Genomic DNA, 15,494 nt, shown 5'->3' on the forward strand with positions numbered 1-15,494 from the left:
AGTTACTCTTATCATCAAGTACATTGCTGATGTCATTAGTAAATGGCGGAAACACTTTGCTCACTGACTTGTGTGGGACTTCCAGCTGTTTTTAGAGGGCGTCATCAACATTATACTGTGACAAAGCGATGTGTTTAATGGCTGATCGTAGGAAGGAAAAGGCTGAAAATGTGTATAAATCCCCGGCCCTTTCAGCTGGTAGAACAGCCGTGATCGTCTAGTGGTTAGGACTTTGCGTTGTGGCCGCAAGAACCCAGGTTCGAATCCTGGTCACGGCATCTACACTTTTCATTTTGGGATATCAGCATTCTTTCTTTTTAATGACCGAAGTTACAACAGCTACATGCAGACGTCGGCCCATTTCAAACTACTGCAGAAAAGAATTCTGATCATTCCGCCACAGTATTTTAGTGGACATGTTTTGGCTAAGAGTGGGGACATCTAACCCTAACCCCAACCCGCACCCTACCCCTAATCCAAACCCTGGTCCTAACTCTACGTTTAACCATAGCCCTATACCTTAACAGTGTCGGAGTGTAAGCCTAGCCCTGATCCTAAGCCCAGCCCTCACTCTGACTCCAACCCTAGCCCAGACTCCTTGCAGCAGTCCTATCCCTCACTGTATCAATCACCCTAACCCTCATTTTTTTCACTAGTACTGTTGGAGTAGTAAAGTGACTTTGGAAATGAGGACAACTCAGTCATTTTTGTTTGATTTCTCATGAGGCCTAAAATATTGTACCCCAACATATTCCGGTAAGAGTGAAAAGAAATTAAGTGCCAGTCACTACAGCACGAAAAATGTCTTTCTGATAAGAGGGTGAGATGTAGCCGTGATCGTCTAGTGGTTAGGACTTTGCGTTGTGGCCGCAAGAACCCCGGTTCGAATCCGGGTCACGGCATGTTACCCCAACTTTTGCAAGGTGAAATTCTCTGCTTTTTCCCAGACGCTTGTCTTTCCTGTCGCCCACTGGGACGTAGCCTTTGCTCAAATGTTTTTGCGTCTCAACTGCAGAAGCTTTCAAAATGAAGCCATTTTCTACAGCCATCCACTTGCTACACTGATTATAGAGGCACCTAGTTTTACTACGTTTTATGGCCCACGTGTAGCTGATGTAGCTGCCTAAGTCCTTCACCTCCTTCTCAAACTTTCATGTCATGCAGGGAAACTTGTCCATCTTCTACAGCAACTTACTCTTTGATTTCATTTGAGCGCCTTCATATCCTTCATACTATGGCTGAAAGTTACTCTTATCATCAAGTACATTGCTGATGTCATTAGTAAATGGCGGAAACACTTTGCTCACTGACTTGTGTGGGACTTCCAGCTGTTTTTAGAGGGCGTCATCAACATTATACTGTGACAAAGCGATGTGTTTAATGGCTGATCGTAGGAAGGAAAAGGCTGAAAATGTGTATAAATCCCCGGCCCTTTCAGCTGGTAGAACAGCCGTGATCGTCTAGTGGTTAGGACTTTGCGTTGTGGCCAAAAGAACCCAGGTTCGAATCCTGGTCACGGCATCTACACTTTTCATTTTGGGATATCAGCATTCTTTCTTTTTAATGACCGAAGTTACAACAGCTACATGCAGAAGTCGGCCCATTTCAAACTACTGCAGAAAAGAATTCTGATCATTCCGCCACAGTATTTTAGTGGACATGTTTTGGCTAAGATTGGGGACATCTAACCCCAACCCCAACCCGCACCCTACCCCTAATCCAAACCCTGGTCCTAACTCTACGTTTAACCCTAGCCCTATACCTTAACAGTGTCGAAGTGTAAGCCTAGCCCTGATCCTAAGCCCAGCCCTCACTCTGACTCCAACCCTAGCCCAGACTCCTTGCAGCAGTCCTAACCCTCACTGTATCCCTCACCCTAACCCTCTTTTTTTTTCACTAGTACTGTTGGAGTAGTAAAGTGACTTTGGAAATGAGGACAACTCAGTTATTTTTGTTTGATTTCTCATGAGGCCTAAAATATTGTACCCCAACATATTCCGGTAAGAGTGAAAAGAAATTAAGTGCCAGTCACTACAGCACGAAAAATGTCTTTCTGATAAGAGGGTGAGATGTAGCCGTGATCGTCTAGTGGTTAGGACTTTGCGTTGTGGCCGCAAGAACCCCGGTTCGAATCCGGGTCACGGCATGTTACCCCAACTTTTGCAAGGTGAAATTCTCTGCTTTTTCCCAGACGCTTGTCTTTCCTGTCGCCCACTGGGACGTAGCCTTTGCTCAAATGTTTTTGCGTCTCAACTGCAGAAGCTTTCAAAATGAAGCCATTTTCTACAGCCATCCACTTGCTACACTGATTATAGAGGCACCTAGTTTTACTACGTTTTATGGCCCACGTGTAGCTGATGTAGCTGCCTAAGTCCTTCACCTCCTTCTCAAACTTTCATGTCATGCAGGGAAACTTGTCCATCTTCTACAGCAACTTACTCTTTGATTTCATTTGAGCGCCTTCATATCCTTCATACTATGGCTGAAAGTTACTCTTATCATCAAGTACATTGCTGATGTCATTAGTAAATGGCGGAAACACTTTGCTCACTGACTTGTGTGGGACTTCCAGCTGTTTTTAGAGGGCGTCATCAACATTATACTGTGACAAAGCGATGTGTTTAATGGCTGATCGTAGGAAGGAAAAGGCTGAAAATGTGTATAAATCCCCGGCCCTTTCAGCTGGTAGAACAGCCGTGATCGTCTAGTGGTTAGGACTTTGCGTTGTGGCCGCAAGAACCCAGGTTCGAATCCTGGTCACGGCATCTACACTTTTCATTTTGGGATATCAGCATTCTTTCTTTTTAATGACCGAAGTTACAACAGCTACATGCAGAAGTCGGCCCATTTCAAACTACTGCAGAAAAGAATTCTGATCATTCCGCCACAGTATTTTAGTGGACATGTTTTGGCTAAGATTGGGGACATCTAACCCCAACCCCAACCCGCACCCTACCCCTAATCCAAACCCTGGTCCTAACTCTACGTTTAACCCTAGCCCTATACCTTAACAGTGTCGAAGTGTAAGCCTAGCCCTGATCCTAAGCCCAGCCCTCACTCTGACTCCAACCCTAGCCCAGACTCCTTGCAGCAGTCCTAACCCTCACTGTATCCCTCACCCTAACCCTCTTTTTTTTCACTAGTACTGTTGGAGTAGTAAAGTGACTTTGGAAATGAGGACAACTCAGTTATTTTTGTTTGATTTCTCATGAGGCCTAAAATATTGTACCCCAACATATTCCGGTAAGAGTGAAAAGAAATTAAGTGCCAGTCACTACAGCACGAAAAATGTCTTTCTGATAAGAGGGTGAGATGTAGCCGTGATCGTCTAGTGGTTAGGACTTTGCGTTGTGGCCGCAAGAACCCCGGTTCGAATCCGGGTCACGGCATGTTACCCCAACTTTTGCATGGTGAAATTCTCTGCTTTTTCCCAGACGCTTGTCTTTCCTGTCGCCCACTGGGACGTAGCCTTTGCTCAAATGTTTTTGCGTCTCAACTGCAGAAGCTTTCAAAATGAAGCCATTTTCTACAGCCATCCACTTGCTACACTGATTATAGAGGCACCTAGTTTTACTACGTTTTATGGCCCACGTGTAGCTGATGTAGCTGCCTAAGTCCTTCACCTCCTTCTCAAACTTTCATGTCATGCAGGGAAACTTGTCCATCTTCTACAGCAACTTACTCTTTGATTTCATTTGAGCGCCTTCATATCCTTCATACTATGGCTGAAAGTTACTCTTATCATCAAGTACATTGCTGATGTCATTAGTAAATGGCGGAAACACTTTGCTCACTGACTTGTGTGGGACTTCCAGCTGTTTTTAGAGGGCGTCATCAACATTATACTGTGACAAAGCGATGTGTTTAATGGCTGATCGTAGGAAGGAAAAGGCTGAAAATGTGTATAAATCCCCGGCCCTTTCAGCTGGTAGAACAGCCGTGATCGTCTAGTGGTTAGGACTTTGCGTTGTGGCCGCAAGAACCCAGGTTCGAATCCTGGTCACGGCATCTACACTTTTCATTTTGGGATATCAGCATTCTTTCTTTTTAATGACCGAAGTTACAACAGCTACATGCAGAAGTCGGCCCATTTCAAACTACTGCAGAAAAGAATTCTGATCATTCCGCCACAGTATTTTAGTGGACATGTTTTCGCTAAGATTGGGGACATCTAACCCTAACCCCAACCCGCACCCTACCCCTAATCCAAACCCTGGTCCTAACTCTACGTTTAACCCTAGCCCTATACCTTAACAGTGTCGAAGTGTAAGCCTAGCCCTGATCCTAAGCCCAGCCCTCACTCTGACTCCAACCATAGCCCAGACTCCTTGCAGCAGTCCTAACCCTCACTGTATCCCTCACCCTAACCCTCATTTTTTTTCACTAGTACTGTTGGAGTAGTAAAGTGACTTTGGAAATGAGGACAACTCAGTTATTTTTGTTTGATTTCTCATGAGGCCTAAAATATTGTACCCCAACATATTCCGGTAAGAGTGAAAAGAAATTAAGTGCCAGTCACTACAGCACGAAAAATGTCTTTCTGATAAGAGGGTGAGATGTAGCCGTGATCGTCTAGTGGTTAGGACTTTGCGTTGTGGCCGCAAGAACCCCGGTTCGAATCCGGGTCACGGCATGTTACCCCAACTTTTGCAAGGTGAAATTCTCTGCATTTTCCCAGACGCTTGTCTTTCCTGTCGCCCACTAGGACGTAGCCTTTGCTCAAATGTTTTTGCGTCTCAACTGCAGAAGCTTTCAAAATGAAGCCATTTTCTACAGCCATCCACTTGCTACACTGATTATAGAGGCACTTAGTTTTACTACGTTTTATGGCCCACGTGTAGCTGATGTAGCTGCCTAAGTCCTTCACCTCCTTCTCAAACTTTCATGTCATGCAGGGAAACTTGTCCATCTTCTACAGCAACTTACTCTTTGATTTCATTTGAGCGCCTTCATATCCTTCATACTATGGCTGAAAGTTACTCTTATCATCAAGTACATTGCTGATGTCATTAGTAAATGGCGGAAACACTTTGCTCACTGACTTGTGTGGGACTTCCAGCTGTTTTTAGAGGGCGTCATCAACATTATACTGTGACAAAGCGATGTGTTTAATGGCTGATCGTAGGAAGGAAAAGGCTGAAAATGTGTATAAATCCCCGGCCCTTTCAGCTGGTAGAACAGCCGTGATCGTCTAGTGGTTAGGACTTTGCGTTGTGGCCAAAAGAACCCAGGTTCGAATCCTGGTCACGGCATCTACACTTTTCATTTTGGGATATCAGCATTCTTTCTTTTTAATGACCGAAGTTACAACAGCTACATGCAGAAGTCGGCCCATTTCAAACTACTGCAGAAAAGAATTCTGATCATTCCGCCACAGTATTTTAGTGGACATGTTTTGGCTAAGATTGGGGACATCTAACCCCAACCCCAACCCGCACCCTACCCCTAATCCAAACCCTGGTCCTAACTCTACGTTTAACCCTAGCCCTATACCTTAACAGTGTCGAAGTGTAAGCCTAGCCCTGATCCTAAGCCCAGCCCTCACTCTGACTCCAACCCTAGCCCAGACTCCTTGCAGCAGTCCTAACCCTCACTGTATCCCTCACCCTAACCCTCATTTTTTTTCACTAGTACTGTTGGAGTAGTAAAGTGACTTTGGAAATGAGGACAACTCAGTTATTTTTGTTTGATTTCTCATGAGGCCTAAAATATTGTACCCCAACATATTCCGGTAAGAGTGAAAAGAAATTAAGTGCCAGTCACTACAGCACGAAAAATGTCTTTCTGATAAGAGTGTGAGATGTAGCCGTGATCCTCTAGTGGTTAGGACTTTGCGTTGTGGCCGCAAGAACCCCGGTTCGAATCCGGGTCACGGCATGTTACCCCAACTTTTGCAAGGTGAAATTCTCTGCATTTTCCCAGACGCTTGTCTTTCCTGTCGCCCACTAGGACGTAGCCTTTGCTCAAATGTTTTTGCGTCTCAACTGCAGAAGTTTTCAAAATGAAGCCATTTTCTACAGCCATCCACTTGCTACACTGATTATAGAGGCACCTAGTTTTACTACGTTTTAGCTGATGTGTAGCTGATGTAGCTGCCTAAGTCCTTCACCTCCTTCTCAAACTTTCATGTCATGCAGGGAAACTTGTCCATCTTCTACAGCAACTTACTCTTTGATTTCATTTGAGCGCCTTCATATCCTTCATACTATGGCTGAAAGTTACTCTTATCATCAAGTACATTGCTGATGTCATTAGTAAATGGCGGAAACACTTTGCTCACTGACTTGTGTGGGACTTCCAGCTGTTTTTAGAGGGCGTCATCAACATTATACTGTGACAAAGCGATGTGTTTAATGGCTGATCGTAGGAAGGAAAAGGCTGAAAATGTGTATAAATCCCCGGCCCTTTCAGCTGGTAGAACAGCCGTGATCGTCTAGTGGTTAGGACTTTGCGTTGTGGCCAAAAGAACCCAGGTTCGAATCCTGGTCACGGCATCTACACTTTTCATTTTGGGATATCAGCATTCTTTCTTTTTAATGACCGAAGTTACAACAGCTACATGCAGAAGTCGGCCCATTTCAAACTACTGCAGAAAAGAATTCTGATCATTCCGCCACAGTATTTTAGTGGACATGTTTTGGCTAAGATTGGGGACATCTAACCCCAACCCCAACCCGCACCCTACCCCTAATCCAAACCCTGGTCCTAACTCTACGTTTAACCCTAGCCCTATACCTTAACAGTGTCGAAGTGTAAGCCTAGCCCTGATCCTAAGCCCAGCCCTCACTCTGACTCCAACCCTAGCCCAGACTCCTTGCAGCAGTCCTAACCCTCACTGTATCCCTCACCCTAACCCTCATTTTTTTTCACTAGTACTGTTGGAGTAGTAAAGTGACTTTGGAAATGAGGACAACTCAGTTATTTTTGTTTGATTTCTCATGAGGCCTAAAATATTGTACCCCAACATATTCCGGTAAGAGTGAAAAGAAATTAAGTGCCAGTCACTACAGCACGAAAAATGTCTTTCTGATAAGAGTGTGAGATGTAGCCGTGATCCTCTAGTGGTTAGGACTTTGCGTTGTGGCCGCAAGAACCCCGGTTCGAATCCGGGTCACGGCATGTTACCCCAACTTTTGCAAGGTGAAATTCTCTGCATTTTCCCAGACGCTTGTCTTTCCTGTCGCCCACTAGGACGTAGCCTTTGCTCAAATGTTTTTGCGTCTCAACTGCAGAAGTTTTCAAAATGAAGCCATTTTCTACAGCCATCCACTTGCTACACTGATTATAGAGGCACCTAGTTTTACTACGTTTTAGCTGATGTGTAGCTGATGTAGCTGCCTAAGTCCTTCACCTCCTTCTCAAACTTTCATGTCATGCAGGGAAACTTGTCCATCTTCTACAGCAACTTACTCTTTGATTTCATTTGAGCGCCTTCATATCCTTCATACTATGGCTGAAAGTTACTCTTATCATCAAGTACATTGCTGATGTCATTAGTAAATGGCGGAAACACTTTGCTCACTGACTTGTGTGGGACTTCCAGCTGTTTTTAGAGGGCGTCATCAACATTATACTGTGACAAAGCGATGTGTTTAATGGCTGATCGTAGGAAGGAAAAGGCTGAAAATGTGTATAAATCCCCGGCCCTTTCAGCTGGTAGAACAGCCGTGATCGTCTAGTGGTTAGGACTTTGCGTTGTGGCCAAAAGAACCCAGGTTCGAATCCTGGTCACGGCATCTACACTTTTCATTTTGGGATATCAGCATTCTTTCTTTTTAATGACCGAAGTTACAACAGCTACATGCAGAAGTCGGCCCATTTCAAACTACTGCAGAAAAGAATTCTGATCATTCCGCCACAGTATTTTAGTGGACATGTTTTCGCTAAGATTGGGGACATCTAACCCCAACCCCAACCCGCACCCTACCCCTAGTCCAAACCCTGGTCCTAACTCTACGTTTAATCCTAGCCCTATACCTTAACAGTGTCGAAGTGTAAGCCTAGCCCTGATCCTAAGCCCAGCCCTCACTCTGACTCCAACCCTAGCCCAGACTCCTTGCAGCAGTCCTAACCCTCACTGTATCCCTCACCCTAACCCTCATTTTTTTTCACTAGTACTGTTGGAGTAGTAAAGTGACTTTGGAAATGAGGACAACTCAGTTATTTTTGTTTGATTTCTCATGAGGCCTAAAATATTGTACCCCAACATATTCCGGTAAGAGTGAAAAGAAATTAAGTGCCAGTCACTACAGCACGAAAAATGTCTTTCTGATAAGAGTGTGAGATGTAGCCGTGATCCTCTAGTGGTTAGGACTTTGCGTTGTGGCCGCAAGAAGCCCGGTTCGAATCCGGGTCACGGCATGTTACCCCAACTTTTGCAAGGTGAAATTCTCTGCATTTTCCCAGACGCTTGTCTTTCCTGTCGCCCACTAGGACGTAGCCTTTGCTCAAATGTTTTTGCGTCTCAACTGCAGAAGTTTTCAAAATGAAGCCATTTTCTACAGCCATCCACTTGCTACACTGATTATAGAGGCACCTAGTTTTACTACGTTTTAGCTGATGTGTAGCTGATGTAGCTGCCTAAGTCCTTCACCTCCTTCTCAAACTTTCATGTCATGCAGGGAAACTTGTCCATCTTCTACAGCAACTTACTCTTTGATTTCATTTGAGCGCCTTCATATCCTTCATACTATGGCTGAAAGTTACTCTTATCATCAAGTACATTGCTGATGTCATTAGTAAATGGCGGAAACACTTTGCTCACTGACTTGTGTGGGACTTCCAGCTGTTTTTAGAGGGCGTCATCAACATTATACTGTGACAAAGCGATGTGTTTAATGGCTGATCGTAGGAAGGAAAAGGCTGAAAATGTGTATAAATCCCCGGCCCTTTCAGCTGGTAGAACAGCCGTGATCGTCTAGTGGTTAGGACTTTGCGTTGTGGCCAAAAGAACCCAGGTTCGAATCCTGGTCACGGCATCTACACTTTTCATTTTGGGATATCAGCATTCTTTCTTTTTAATGACCGAAGTTACAACAGCTACATGCAGAAGTCGGCCCATTTCAAACTACTGCAGAAAAGAATTCTGATCATTCCGCCACAGTATTTTAGTGGACATGTTTTCGCTAAGATTGGGGACATCTAACCCTAACCCCAACCCGCACCCTACCCCTAGTCCAAACCCTGGTCCTAACTCTACGTTTAACCCTAGCCCTATACCTTAACAGTGTCGAAGTGTAAGCCTAGCCCTGATCCTAAGCCCAGCCCTCACTCTGACTCCAACCCTAGCCCAGACTCCTTGCAGCAGTCCTAACCCTCACTGTATCCCTCACCCTAACCCTCTTTTTTTTCACTAGTACTGTTGGAGTAGTAAAGTGACTTTGGAAATGAGGACAACTCAGTTATTTTTGTTTGATTTCTCATGAGGCCTAAAATATTGTACCCCAACATATTCCGGTAAGAGTGAAAAGAAATTAAGTGCCAGTCACTACAGCACGAAAAATGTCTTTCTGATAAGAGGGTGAGATGTAGCCGTGATCGTCTAGTGGTTAGGACTTTGCGTTGTGGCCGCAAGAACCCCGGTTCGAATCCGGGTCACGGCATGTTACCCCAACTTTTGCAAGGTGAAATTCTCTGCATTTTCCCAGACGCTTGTCTTTCCTGTCGCCCACTAGGACGTAGCCTTTGCTCAAATGTTTTTGCGTCTCAACTGCAGAAGCTTTCAAAATGAAGCCATTTTCTACAGCCATCCACTTGCTACACTGATTATAGAGGCACCTAGTTTTACTACGTTTTATGGCCCACGTGTAGCTGATGTAGCTGCCTAAGTCCTTCACCTCCTTCTCAAACTTTCATGTCATGCAGGGAAACTTGTCCATCTTCTACAGCAACTTACTCTTTGATTTCATTTGAGCGCCTTCATATCCTTCATACTATGGCTGAAAGTTACTCTTATCATCAAGTACATTGCTGATGTCATTAGTAAATGGCGGAAACACTTTGCTCACTGACTTGTGTGGGACTTCCAGCTGTTTTTAGAGGGCGTCATCAACATTATACTGTGACAAAGCGATGTGTTTAATGGCTGATCGTAGGAAGGAAAAGGCTGAAAATGTGTATAAATCCCCGGCCCTTTCAGCTGGTAGAACAGCCGTGATCGTCTAGTGGTTAGGACTTTGCGTTGTGGCCGCAAGAACCCAGGTTCGAATCCTGGTCACGGCATCTACACTTTTCATTTTGGGATATCAGCATTCTTTCTTTTTAATGACCGAAGTTACAACAGCTACATGCAGAAGTCGGCCCATTTCAAACTACTGCAGAAAAGAATTCTGATCATTCCGCCACAGTATTTTAGTGGACATGTTTTGGCTAAGATTGGGGACATCTAACCCCAACCCCAACCCGCACCCTACCCCTAATCCAAACCCTGGTCCTAACTCTACGTTTAACCCTAGCCCTATACCTTAACAGTGTCGAAGTGTAAGCCTAGCCCTGATCCTAAGCCCAGCCCTCACTCTGACTCCAACCCTAGCCCAGACTCCTTGCAGCAGTCCTAACCCTCACTGTATCCCTCACCCTAACCCTCATTTTTTTTCACTAGTACTGTTGGAGTAGTAAAGTGACTTTGGAAATGAGGACAACTCAGTTATTTTTGTTTGATTTCTCATGAGGCCTAAAATATTGTACCCCAACATATTCCGGTAAGAGTGAAAAGAAATTAAGTGCCAGTCACTACAGCACGAAAAATGTCTTTCTGATAAGAGTGTGAGATGTAGCCGTGATCCTCTAGTGGTTAGGACTTTGCGTTGTGGCCGCAAGAACCCCGGTTCGAATCCGGGTCACGGCATGTTACCCCAACTTTTGCAAGGTGAAATTCTCTGCATTTTCCCAGACGCTTGTCTTTCCTGTCGCCCACTAGGACGTAGCCTTTGCTCAAATGTTTTTGCGTCTCAACTGCAGAAGTTTTCAAAATGAAGCCATTTTCTACAGCCATCCACTTGCTACACTGATTATAGAGGCACCTAGTTTTACTACGTTTTAGCTGATGTGTAGCTGATGTAGCTGCCTAAGTCCTTCACCTCCTTCTCAAACTTTCATGTCATGCAGGGAAACTTGTCCATCTTCTACAGCAACTTACTCTTTGATTTCATTTGAGCGCCTTCATATCCTTCATACTATGGCTGAAAGTTACTCTTATCATCAAGTACATTGCTGATGTCATTAGTAAATGGCGGAAACACTTTGCTCACTGACTTGTGTGGGACTTCCAGCTGTTTTTAGAGGGCGTCATCAACATTATACTGTGACAAAGCGATGTGTTTAATGGCTGATCGTAGGAAGGAAAAGGCTGAAAATGTGTATAAATCCCCGGCCCTTTCAGCTGGTAGAACAGCCGTGATCGTCTAGTGGTTAGGACTTTGCGTTGTGGCCAAAAGAACCCAGGTTCGAATCCTGGTCACGGCATCTACACTTTTCATTTTGGGATATCAGCATTCTTTCTTTTTAATGACCGAAGTTACAACAGCTACATGCAGAAGTCGGCCCATTTCAAACTACTGCAGAAAAGAATTCTGATCATTCCGCCACAGTATTTTAGTGGACATGTTTTGGCTAAGATTGGGGACATCTAACCCCAACCCCAACCCGCACCCTACCCCTAATCCAAACCCTGGTCCTAACTCTACGTTTAACCCTAGCCCTATACCTTAACAGTGTCGAAGTGTAAGCCTAGCCCTGATCCTAAGCCCAGCCCTCACTCTGACTCCAACCCTAGCCCAGACTCCTTGCAGCAGTCCTAACCCTCACTGTATCCCTCACCCTAACCCTCATTTTTTTTCACTAGTACTGTTGGAGTAGTAAAGTGACTTTGGAAATGAGGACAACTCAGTTATTTTTGTTTGATTTCTCATGAGGCCTAAAATATTGTACCCCAACATATTCCGGTAAGAGTGAAAAGAAATTAAGTGCCAGTCACTACAGCACGAAAAATGTCTTTCTGATAAGAGTGTGAGATGTAGCCGTGATCCTCTAGTGGTTAGGACTTTGCGTTGTGGCCGCAAGAACCCCGGTTCGAATCCGGGTCACGGCATGTTACCCCAACTTTTGCAAGGTGAAATTCTCTGCATTTTCCCAGACGCTTGTCTTTCCTGTCGCCCACTAGGACGTAGCCTTTGCTCAAATGTTTTTGCGTCTCAACTGCAGAAGTTTTCAAAATGAAGCCATTTTCTACAGCCATCCACTTGCTACACTGATTATAGAGGCACCTAGTTTTACTACGTTTTAGCTGATGTGTAGCTGATGTAGCTGCCTAAGTCCTTCACCTCCTTCTCAAACTTTCATGTCATGCAGGGAAACTTGTCCATCTTCTACAGCAACTTACTCTTTGATTTCATTTGAGCGCCTTCATATCCTTCATACTATGGCTGAAAGTTACTCTTATCATCAAGTACATTGCTGATGTCATTAGTAAATGGCGGAAACACTTTGCTCACTGACTTGTGTGGGACTTCCAGCTGTTTTTAGAGGGCGTCATCAACATTATACTGTGACAAAGCGATGTGTTTAATGGCTGATCGTAGGAAGGAAAAGGCTGAAAATGTGTATAAATCCCCGGCCCTTTCAGCTGGTAGAACAGCCGTGATCGTCTAGTGGTTAGGACTTTGCGTTGTGGCCAAAAGAACCCAGGTTCGAATCCTGGTCACGGCATCTACACTTTTCATTTTGGGATATCAGCATTCTTTCTTTTTAATGACCGAAGTTACAACAGCTACATGCAGAAGTCGGCCCATTTCAAACTACTGCAGAAAAGAATTCTGATCATTCCGCCACAGTATTTTAGTGGACATGTTTTGGCTAAGATTGGGGACATCTAACCCCAACCCCAACCCGCACCCTACCCCTAATCCAAACCCTGGTCCTAACTCTACGTTTAACCCTAGCCCTATACCTTAACAGTGTCGAAGTGTAAGCCTAGCCCTGATCCTAAGCCCAGCCCTCACTCTGACTCCAACCCTAGCCCAGACTCCTTGCAGCAGTCCTAACCCTCACTGTATCCCTCACCCTAACCCTCATTTTTTTTCACTAGTACTGTTGGAGTAGTAAAGTGACTTTGGAAATGAGGACAACTCAGTTATTTTTGTTTGATTTCTCATGAGGCCTAAAATATTGTACCCCAACATATTCCGGTAAGAGTGAAAAGAAATTAAGTGCCAGTCACTACAGCACGAAAAATGTCTTTCTGATAAGAGTGTGAGATGTAGCCGTGATCCTCTAGTGGTTAGGACTTTGCGTTGTGGCCGCAAGAACCCCGGTTCGAATCCGGGTCACGGCATGTTACCCCAACTTTTGCAAGGTGAAATTCTCTGCATTTTCCCAGACGCTTGTCTTTCCTGTCGCCCACTAGGACGTAGCCTTTGCTCAAATGTTTTTGCGTCTCAACTGCAGAAGTTTTCAAAATGAAGCCATTTTCTACAGCCATCCACTTGCTACACTGATTATAGAGGCACCTAGTTTTACTACGTTTTAGCTGATGTGTAGCTGATGTAGCTGCCTAAGTCCTTCACCTCCTTCTCAAACTTTCATGTCATGCAGGGAAACTTGTCCATCTTCTACAGCAACTTACTCTTTGATTTCATTTGAGCGCCTTCATATCCTTCATACTATGGCTGAAAGTTACTCTTATCATCAAGTACATTGCTGATGTCATTAGTAAATGGCGGAAACACTTTGCTCACTGACTTGTGTGGGACTTCCAGCTGTTTTTAGAGGGCGTCATCAACATTATACTGTGACAAAGCGATGTGTTTAATGGCTGATCGTAGGAAGGAAAAGGCTGAAAATGTGTATAAATCCCCGGCCCTTTCAGCTGGTAGAACAGCCGTGATCGTCTAGTGGTTAGGACTTTGCGTTGTGGCCGCAAGAACCCAGGTTCGAATCCTGGTCACGGCATCTACACTTTTCATTTTGGGATATCAGCATTCTTTCTTTTTAATGACCGAAGTTACAACAGCTACATGCAGAAGTCGGCCCATTTCAAACTACTGCAGAAAAGAATTCTGATCATTCCGCCACAGTATTTTAGTGGACATGTTTTGGCTAAGATTGGGGACATCTAACCCCAACCCCAACCCGCACCCTACCCCTAATCCAAACCCTGGTCCTAACTCTACGTTTAACCCTAGCCCTATACCTTAACAGTGTCGAAGTGTAAGCCTAGCCCTGATCCTAAGCCCAGCCCTCACTCTGACTCCAACCCTAGCCCAGACTCCTTGCAGCAGTCCTAACCCTCACTGTATCCCTCACCCTAACCCTCATTTTTTTTCACTAGTACTGTTGGAGTAGTAAAGTGACTTTGGAAATGAGGACAACTCAGTTATTTTTGTTTGATTTCTCATGAGGCCTAAAATATTGTACCCCAACATATTCCGGTAAGAGTGAAAAGAAATTAAGTGCCAGTCACTACAGCACGAAAAATGTCTTTCTGATAAGAGTGTGAGATGTAGCCGTGATCCTCTAGTGGTTAGGACTTTGCGTTGTGGCCGCAAGAACCCCGGTTCGAATCCGGGTCACGGCATGTTACCCCAACTTTTGCAAGGTGAAATTCTCTGCATTTTCCCAGACGCTTGTCTTTCCTGTCGCCCACTAGGACGTAGCCTTTGCTCAAATGTTTTTGCGTCTCAACTGCAGAAGTTTTCAAAATGAAGCCATTTTCTACAGCCATCCACTTGCTACACTGATTATAGAGGCACCTAGTTTTACTACGTTTTAGCTGATGTGTAGCTGATGTAGCTGCCTAAGTCCTTCACCTCCTTCTCAAACTTTCATGTCATGCAGGGAAACTTGTCCATCTTCTACAGCAACTTACTCTTTGATTTCATTTGAGCGCCTTCATATCCTTCATACTATGGCTGAAAGTTACTCTTATCATCAAGTACATTGCTGATGTCATTAGTAAATGGCGGAAACACTTTGCTCACTGACTTGTGTGGGACTTCCAGCTGTTTTTAGAGGGCGTCATCAACATTATACTGTGACAAAGCGATGTGTTTAATGGCTGATCGTAGGAAGGAAAAGGCTGAAAATGTGTATAAATCCCCGGCCCTTTCAGCTGGTAGAACAGCCGTGATCGTCTAGTGGTTAGGACTTTGCGTTGTGGCCAAAAGAACCCAGGTTCGAATCCTGGTCACGGCATCTACACTTTTCATTTTGGGATATCAGCATTCTTTCTTTTTAATGACCGAAGTTACAACAGCTACATGCAGAAGTCGGCCCATTTCAAACTACTGCAGAAAAGAATTCTGATCATTCCGCCACAGTATTTTAGTGGACATGTTTTGGCTAAGATTGGGGACATCTAACCCCAACCCCAACCCGCACCCTACCCCTAATCCAAACCCTGGTCCTAACTCTACGTTTAACCCTAGCCCTATACCTTAACAGTGTCGAAGTGTAAGCCTAGCCCTGATCCTAAGCCCAGCCCTCACTCTGACTCCAAC

At 44.7% G+C, this 15,494-nt stretch overlaps 16 non-coding genes across 16 annotated transcripts; all 16 read left to right on the forward strand.

Annotated features, from left to right (window-relative positions):
* The first annotated feature begins 206 nt into the window (after nt 1-206).
* Trnah-gug (transfer RNA histidin (anticodon GUG)) lies at nt 207-278 on the forward strand. The gene has a single exon. It is a non-coding gene; the product is annotated as a tRNA-His (tRNA).
* A 552-nt stretch (nt 279-830) lies between these two features.
* Trnah-gug (transfer RNA histidin (anticodon GUG)) lies at nt 831-902 on the forward strand. Its single transcript has one exon. It is a non-coding gene; the product is annotated as a tRNA-His (tRNA).
* Nucleotides 903-2,074: 1,172 nt separating this feature from the next.
* Trnah-gug (transfer RNA histidin (anticodon GUG)) lies at nt 2,075-2,146 on the forward strand. Its single transcript has one exon. It is a non-coding gene; the product is annotated as a tRNA-His (tRNA).
* Nucleotides 2,147-2,693: 547 nt separating this feature from the next.
* Trnah-gug (transfer RNA histidin (anticodon GUG)) lies at nt 2,694-2,765 on the forward strand. The gene has a single exon. It is a non-coding gene; the product is annotated as a tRNA-His (tRNA).
* A 552-nt stretch (nt 2,766-3,317) lies between these two features.
* Trnah-gug (transfer RNA histidin (anticodon GUG)) lies at nt 3,318-3,389 on the forward strand. Its single transcript has one exon. It is a non-coding gene; the product is annotated as a tRNA-His (tRNA).
* Nucleotides 3,390-3,936: 547 nt separating this feature from the next.
* Nucleotides 3,937-4,008, forward strand: Trnah-gug (transfer RNA histidin (anticodon GUG)). The gene has a single exon. It is a non-coding gene; the product is annotated as a tRNA-His (tRNA).
* A 553-nt stretch (nt 4,009-4,561) lies between these two features.
* Nucleotides 4,562-4,633, forward strand: Trnah-gug (transfer RNA histidin (anticodon GUG)). The gene has a single exon. It is a non-coding gene; the product is annotated as a tRNA-His (tRNA).
* Nucleotides 4,634-5,805: 1,172 nt separating this feature from the next.
* Trnah-gug (transfer RNA histidin (anticodon GUG)) lies at nt 5,806-5,877 on the forward strand. The gene has a single exon. It is a non-coding gene; the product is annotated as a tRNA-His (tRNA).
* A 1,170-nt stretch (nt 5,878-7,047) lies between these two features.
* On the forward strand, nt 7,048-7,119 carry Trnah-gug (transfer RNA histidin (anticodon GUG)). The gene has a single exon. It is a non-coding gene; the product is annotated as a tRNA-His (tRNA).
* Nucleotides 7,120-9,530: 2,411 nt separating this feature from the next.
* Trnah-gug (transfer RNA histidin (anticodon GUG)) lies at nt 9,531-9,602 on the forward strand. The gene has a single exon. It is a non-coding gene; the product is annotated as a tRNA-His (tRNA).
* A 547-nt stretch (nt 9,603-10,149) lies between these two features.
* Trnah-gug (transfer RNA histidin (anticodon GUG)) lies at nt 10,150-10,221 on the forward strand. Its single transcript has one exon. It is a non-coding gene; the product is annotated as a tRNA-His (tRNA).
* A 553-nt stretch (nt 10,222-10,774) lies between these two features.
* Nucleotides 10,775-10,846, forward strand: Trnah-gug (transfer RNA histidin (anticodon GUG)). The gene has a single exon. It is a non-coding gene; the product is annotated as a tRNA-His (tRNA).
* Nucleotides 10,847-12,016: 1,170 nt separating this feature from the next.
* Nucleotides 12,017-12,088, forward strand: Trnah-gug (transfer RNA histidin (anticodon GUG)). Its single transcript has one exon. It is a non-coding gene; the product is annotated as a tRNA-His (tRNA).
* Nucleotides 12,089-13,258: 1,170 nt separating this feature from the next.
* Trnah-gug (transfer RNA histidin (anticodon GUG)) lies at nt 13,259-13,330 on the forward strand. Its single transcript has one exon. It is a non-coding gene; the product is annotated as a tRNA-His (tRNA).
* Nucleotides 13,331-13,875: 545 nt separating this feature from the next.
* On the forward strand, nt 13,876-13,947 carry Trnah-gug (transfer RNA histidin (anticodon GUG)). Its single transcript has one exon. It is a non-coding gene; the product is annotated as a tRNA-His (tRNA).
* A 553-nt stretch (nt 13,948-14,500) lies between these two features.
* Trnah-gug (transfer RNA histidin (anticodon GUG)) lies at nt 14,501-14,572 on the forward strand. Its single transcript has one exon. It is a non-coding gene; the product is annotated as a tRNA-His (tRNA).
* Nucleotides 14,573-15,494: the final 922 nt, after the last annotated feature.

Source organism: Haliotis asinina, chromosome 1 (assembly GCF_037392515.1).
Source record: "Haliotis asinina isolate JCU_RB_2024 chromosome 1, JCU_Hal_asi_v2, whole genome shotgun sequence".
NCBI classification, from domain to species: domain Eukaryota; kingdom Metazoa; phylum Mollusca; class Gastropoda; order Lepetellida; family Haliotidae; genus Haliotis; species Haliotis asinina.